At 33.4% G+C, this 6,941-nt stretch overlaps 1 pseudogene across 1 annotated transcript; it reads right to left on the bottom strand.

Annotated features, from left to right (window-relative positions):
* Positions 1-460: 460 nt before the first annotated feature.
* On the bottom strand, positions 461-1,305 carry LOC308437463 (cyclin-dependent kinase 1-like; annotated as a pseudogene). The gene has a single exon. The product of its transcript is annotated as a cyclin-dependent kinase 1-like (transcript).
* Between the last annotated feature and the right edge of the window lie 5,636 nt (positions 1,306-6,941).

Raw genomic sequence — 6,941 nt, 5'->3', positions numbered from 1 at the left:
AAGTTAACTTTAAAATAATTTATCAATGAAACTCTCATTTCATTCTGTAAATGTTATAATAATTTAATGTGTTAAATATTGGTTTAATATATGATGGCTTAAATAAGAAATGTAGATACAAATAGGTATGTATACTTGATCCCCACCTGTTTTAAGTAGTATAGAGGATGCAGCCTAAGTGAAAGAAGGAAATGACAATGACAGGAAGTATGTCTCTTGGGAAATATTTTTCCTCAGCACCTTTTGGTCACTTTTTCTTTTCCTTTTGTTTACACATATACAGAATTATATTTAAATGCATATGGAATAATATTCACATGTCAATTAAGTTATATGTAGGAAATCAGAAAAAGTCTAGCTGATAGTTAGAAACAAAGAAAACTATACAAGACAGAAAGAGAGCCAACAGTAAATACTCCATTATCTTCCTCTGCCACAGCTTACAGGGACTTCCAAGGAGCTACATCTTCTTAATCTGATCATCCAGATCATCAAAGTACAGGTTCTTGTGGGCCATTTTGCCAGAGATTCATTTGGGAGGATGATAAACTAGCATTTTTGAGAGAAAATCCAAGCCGGTTCCGGTTCCATCCAGGTTCTTGACATGGGATGGGAGACTCCCTGGCTTCCACTTCGGGAAAGTGTTCTTGTAGTCCTGCAGGTACTCCACTTCTGGTCACACTTCTTTGTTAGGTGTGTGAAGAGCTGGTCAGTCTCTGAATCGCCGTGGAAAAGTGGCTTCTTGGTTGACAGTTCTTCAAATATGGTCCCTATACTCAGATGTCAACCTGGGTATAGTAACAAACAGAGCAACACTTTTGGAGATCAGTACCTCATGTATGCACACTTTTATTCAGATCTCTCTGGCAAGGCCAAATTCATCTAGTTTGATTGTTCCTTTGTCATCAATCAATATATTTTGATGTTTCAAGACTCTTTGAAGAACTGGTTGGGAGTGACAAAACACAATTCCATGGTGGATTTGGTACAAATAACTCTTAAGAAGTGAAGCATCCATGAACTGACCAGAGGGATTGAGTCCAGGTTCTTCTTGAAATCCATGGACAGGAACCCAAAGATGAGGTACAGCCTGGTGTCCTTCCTGAACACGTCCTGCAGGCTCAGTATATTTGGATGTCGAAATTCTTTTAATAGAGAGAATTATCGAATCACAGTACTGGTCACCCCTTCTTCCTGACTTTCAAATCTGTAGCCACTATCTGGCCAGTAGTTCTGTGTCTTCTCTTATACACCACACCGTAAGTACCTTTCTCCAGTGTTCTCTGTTTTGATATAGTCTTTCATAGTTACTCAACAGGTTATGAAGGAACCTCTCTGTATCTCCGGCGGCCACACCGCTGGCTGTTCAGACTGCGCAGAACCAGCGACTCCTGGAGCTTAAAGACCAAGTGCTCACTTTCTTTTCACTTAAGTGTCCTAAAGTAAACTGTCTTTTTTTTTTCTCCATAAATGTTATGCCCTAATACTCTGCCTTACCATAAGCCAGTAGAATTTGAGTCAAGTGATCACAGAGTAAATTTTCTTTAAAATATAAACCATATTAATCTTTTTCTATTTCATCAATTTTCCTGGTATTTTGTCACAATGCCAAAAAGATTGACGTAATTTTAGAATATTACTGTAAACAAATATTATTTCTTCTTTCAGAAACACACACAGACACGGACAGACAGACAGACAGACAGAAAGACACACACACACACACACACACAACTTTATAGCTCATGGTACATAGTGAAAATGGTTTCAGATTGCAGCGACTACTTTTCAGAAGTTCACTTCTGAAAGATATTTTACAAGTCTTATTCCATCTTTTAACTAAGGCTTCTAGCTCCTGAAACCAGAAAAAAAAATAAATAAGAAATAAAATCCTCTTACTCTGTCTCTTATTATATTCTTTAAATTTTCCATCTTTATTTTAGGAAAATAGGTAAAAAAAATCTTAGTTTCAATCTCACTTGAAGATCCAGTTTATTGAACTACTTGCTTAGTACACTCAAAGACTTCATGGTGAACAACAGAGGCTCAGTTATTAAAATGATATGTGAAACTTGGAATAAGGCAACACTGAGTTGTTTTCTAATAATGCTCTGGAATTACAATATTTTCCCCTGTATGACCTTTAGAAGGCAGAACAATATGATATCTGTCTACTTGCTTACTGACAAAGTAGTTAGAGGAAAGAAGTATGGAAATACGCATATGTGTGCATCAGAACTAAGAATCAAGTTCCCACTGAGTTATCAAAAATATCATCTCCTTATGAATAGTCTACATTTATTAACTAGACAAGTTGCACAAATGTATAAGAATTGGTTTCCAACTTAGTGGGTTCTAAACTAAGAAGAGAAGTTGGAAACATCAAGGAAAAATATAACACCTAATAGGATGTAATGATAAAACATGGTTTTGTTTTGTGAAATGACATGTATCCAAAGAGAGTGCTGTCTTGGGCAGATTCCAAGCTGAACAGAGAGGTTCAACCCAGATGTGAAAGAGACTGAAGATATAACAATTAAAAAGTAAAAATTTAAATTATTATTTTTTATTAAATTGAACAACTTTATTTTTAAAAACAAGGATAAATGTACAGATTTTAAGCATTTTTGCTTAAAATAGTCCTTCTTTTTACTGGGTAAAACTGAGGAATTCTGTGATTTTTTTTTTATTCCTTGTGGAAAAATAACTGATTTATATTATACATTATTTATAGGTTTTTCAGATGTCACCAATCTATTCAAAAGAGATCTGTTTTACTGCTGGTTCTAGTCTCTCTCACACACACACACACACACACACACACATATATATATGTATATAATTATTGAAGGTACATATCATATATGCATAAAATATTAAATAATTATGGAAGGTATATGTATAATATATTTCTAATAATTATTTAATTGGCATTTTAGAAGCAGAAATTATTAATAGATGGTCAATCTGTAGTTTTAAAATATAAAAATATAAATGTTTAAGATAAATAATGAAAAAATCAGAGTATATAATTAGTCAGTAGAAATAAATGCTGAAAAATAAAAAGTTCAGACTACTAAATTAAGGCATAGTTTGTCCAAAAAGAATAGTAGAATTATTAGAGTATGTAATAGTTACAATGTTTTAAAATTATACATGTCCTTAATAACCGCCCAAAACATTTTCATTTCAAAGATTCTTACTTTAATAGATCTCAAAGAACCTCAGAGAAATGCTTAGAATTCTATGTCGACATTCTTTCTGTTGTTAAAGGCAACAGTCAGAGATAAAGTTCGCAGTTAATCAGCTAACACTGAAGATTTGACATTGACCTCTGGCAACATGTTTTGTATCCCATTTATCACTAAGGCATCAGTTCACAATGATTACTAAAGACAGCTTACATCTTCCACATCTTACACTGGTGTTTTATAGCAAAATAAAATTGACTTAAGTGGTAAAGTCCCTAAAATTCCTGTTATTTTCCCACGATATTTAATGGATTCTGAATCCGCAGAGAACCATGCTCAGGCAAAGTCTAACGCTAAACAGTGCCCTAACTGTAAAAATGGGATTCCGCTGTCAGCACGGCGCACACTGCCTGTGCAAGGCTGTTAAAGAACCATGCACAGAGTTGCAAACATTTCATTTTAACATCTCTCCATCCCATGCTGGGATGTTTGCCTTGTTCCTTATGTGCAGGTCAGTCTTCATAGTTCCCACAGAATTCCCGCAGAGGACCTTTGACATAGACACGAAGTTATAAAAACATTGCTTGAGTCAGACCACAAAATATGGAGAAACATTCCAGAACTTTACCTTGTAAAATCCTATGAAAACAGCTGCAATGGGAAAGAGAGTTGTCTTTATACACTTTTGTTATTACATGTTTCAAAGTGCTGTTTGTACAAACATCAAGGGAGACTCCAACCAGCAGCCCGCAAGTAAAATAGCCACCCCAAAGCATATTTTACTCAATCTACCTTGGTGGCCAATATACAGTAATTTCAGAAAGACTATATTACCTATATTTGTTGTTGGTTTTGTCTGACATCATGTCCATATGGAGAGTTGCACAAAGTCATTTAAATATAGTAATGAGTGATTTTCTTACTCCTCAGAATACATTCTTAAAGAACAATTTGATTTGAATAAAACTTTAATGAGTAGAGTAAGGTTTAATATGAACCTATTGACTTAGAAAATTGAAACATATTTCTGAAATGCAAAGACAGCGATTACTTGTATCACAACAAGACAGTGCCATATTCGTAACAAATGGAATACAAAGATTTTACATGAAGCTATCATAAAAAAAAACTCACAAGAGTTGTTTAGGAATATTAGCTTCTGAACTGCTTTTCACAATTTTATATTTCAAGCGATAGTGTTAATTTTTAATTTTTATCTTAAAAATGCAGTACTCCTGAATACCATTAATTATCTATTTCTTCTATTATTTGAGATGAATTCATGTCAAACCTTGAAAAGCATCTTAATTCTTCAAATAATTTTGAATGCCCAAACTGGAAGTAATGTACAGCATTGGTAAGTACCAATCAATACACTGCACATCCATGCTCCAAATTTATATTAGTATATTTGTTATACTAACTAAACAAATTTAAAACAATAATTCTTTCATGTTTTTATTAAAACATGATCACCAGAGAAAAGAGAGGATGTGTAAGGAACAGAAAAATTAAAAAGAATGTAGCATTAACTTTCCCAAACATTGGATAAATACAAATTTGTGTCTGTGTTTATTTTTGGTGTCTCATGATTGTAAATTTTTTATAGTGAATATTAGAAACACCAGTACTTTCCTAGTTTAAATTTTCTACGTCTTTATAATAAATTTATAGAACAGACATTTAGACAAACACACTGAACGGTGTTTTGCTTGTTCTTTCTAAGAAAAAAAAATTGCACTTATTAAAAGTTTTTATTATTACACTCTTAATAGAATCATTTCATCTAAATATATTTTGTCCATTTACACATACTTTGAAGATACCCTCATAAAAATATTATCAAATATGCAAAATTTTCTGTTTACATGGCTTTATGACACTCTAATTTGTATAAATTTTACTCAATAATAGTAACTGGACAGCTGTATTGAGTGATGCATCTATGCTTTCAAGATTAAAAATTAAGAAAAATGGTATCCAATAGGAACAAGAAGATATGACTTCATATCATAAACAAGAAACCTATTCTAGAATATTAACACACAAAGGAGACCTTCTCCCTCTGCCATTATATTAAACCATTATACATTTTATAACTATACTCTAAATGTTTAAAATTACACCCACAGAAAATGTTAATTCTCTTTCAAGGAAGCTACTTTTTGAAACAGATGAAGAGTACTACAAAATATATGATTTGTCAGTATGTGGAGACTAAGAAAACACGATTGAAACTCCACATTGATTGAAAAATTGAAAAAAAAAAATCTGCCTAGAATGTTCAGGGTAAAATTACTTAAGAGTAGATGGAAAGATTTTAAGAGAGAGCAAGCCAGTGTATATGGTGCAGAACAGTGTCTTCTAGACCTGACAGAATATTGAGCCCATTAAATATCTCTTATAATGTTGAGAGCTGTTTGTGCTGCACCCAAACATGGCACCAGCTTCCTGCCCATGACTCAGCAAACAGAGCCCAAGAGACATAGTACGCATGTGCCACAGACGTCACAGCCTGCTCTGGGGCATGCTAATGAGTTACTGGAGGGCACACTGATCAGGTAGTGACAGGAGTCTCCTGGGCATATATAAGCAGTGCATTTTTCTTCCACGTGGGTTCCCTGCTCAGAGTGTTGTACAATAAAGGTTGTTCGGAGAAGAATCCTGTTGTTGCATGCCTCTTCCTGCCAGCGGGACGTGGGGTGCGTGACACTATAATGGTTGACTCTAAAGGTCTGCATAATGCTAACAACAGTCATGTCAAAGAGAAAGAATTTCAGACGGTACCCTGTCAAAGAGCTACAAGCCCTCAATGGCTACTGAGAGAGGATGGATCTGTTTTCTCTGAAGAAAATCTTCCAATGAGCCCTAAGGACATGTACTTATATGTAAAATAAATGGACTCAGTAGTGTGTGTTATATATATAAAACGTGTGTGTTAATGATAATAATGAAAGAAGAGGAATTCATTAATAGAAGAGGGAAGTTGATGACAATGGGAAGAATTTGACAAGGAGGAAGGTATAAAAATGAAGTATATATAGTATTCACATATAAAACTGTGAACAACTTTAAAGTTACATAAAATAGTATAAAATACTAAAATACATACCAATATATAAAATAAATAAAACCTGTATAAATCATTTTGTCATAGAATATGTTTTGCCTCCTATATAAGCCTTAGTTTGGCCATTTGATTAGACTTAATTGTATCTAGAGGGTGTGAAGTTGCAGGAAGAAGATCTAAGTGCCTTATAATTTGTGTTGGAGAATTATTTTTTTTACTGGAAATTACAATCTTGCCTGTGATCTGAGCCGAGGTCAGAAATAGGTAACACCTGTGTTAATTTGTTCCTTTTCCTAAGTAGAAACTTTTGTTTACTTTAGACATATGATAATGTACAACAAATTATACATCAAAATAAATAAATCTATGTAGCATCTCATTGTATACAATTCAAATGCTTTTTGTCAACTTAATTTCTCTTTCTTTATTCACATATAGACCATACAATGTGATAACAGGCCCAACATCTATATGGATAAACATTAGAAATAAAAATACCACAAACTTATTAATATAATATTTTATATAAACTGAGGCATTGGGTAAGTAGTGGCTATAGTAATTAAGACATATGTATTCTGGAGATGCTCAGTAAGACACATGACTAGTTTTAGTAGATATGTTTAATGTGTAAGCCAAAGGAAGCAGAAGAACATAAAAGGACTTTCAAGTTTCAAGTT

This window comes from Micromys minutus (assembly GCF_963924665.1).
Source record: "Micromys minutus genome assembly, chromosome: 26".
In the NCBI taxonomy this organism is placed as follows: domain Eukaryota; kingdom Metazoa; phylum Chordata; class Mammalia; order Rodentia; family Muridae; genus Micromys; species Micromys minutus.
This window is presented reverse-complemented; position numbering and strand designations above follow the sequence as displayed.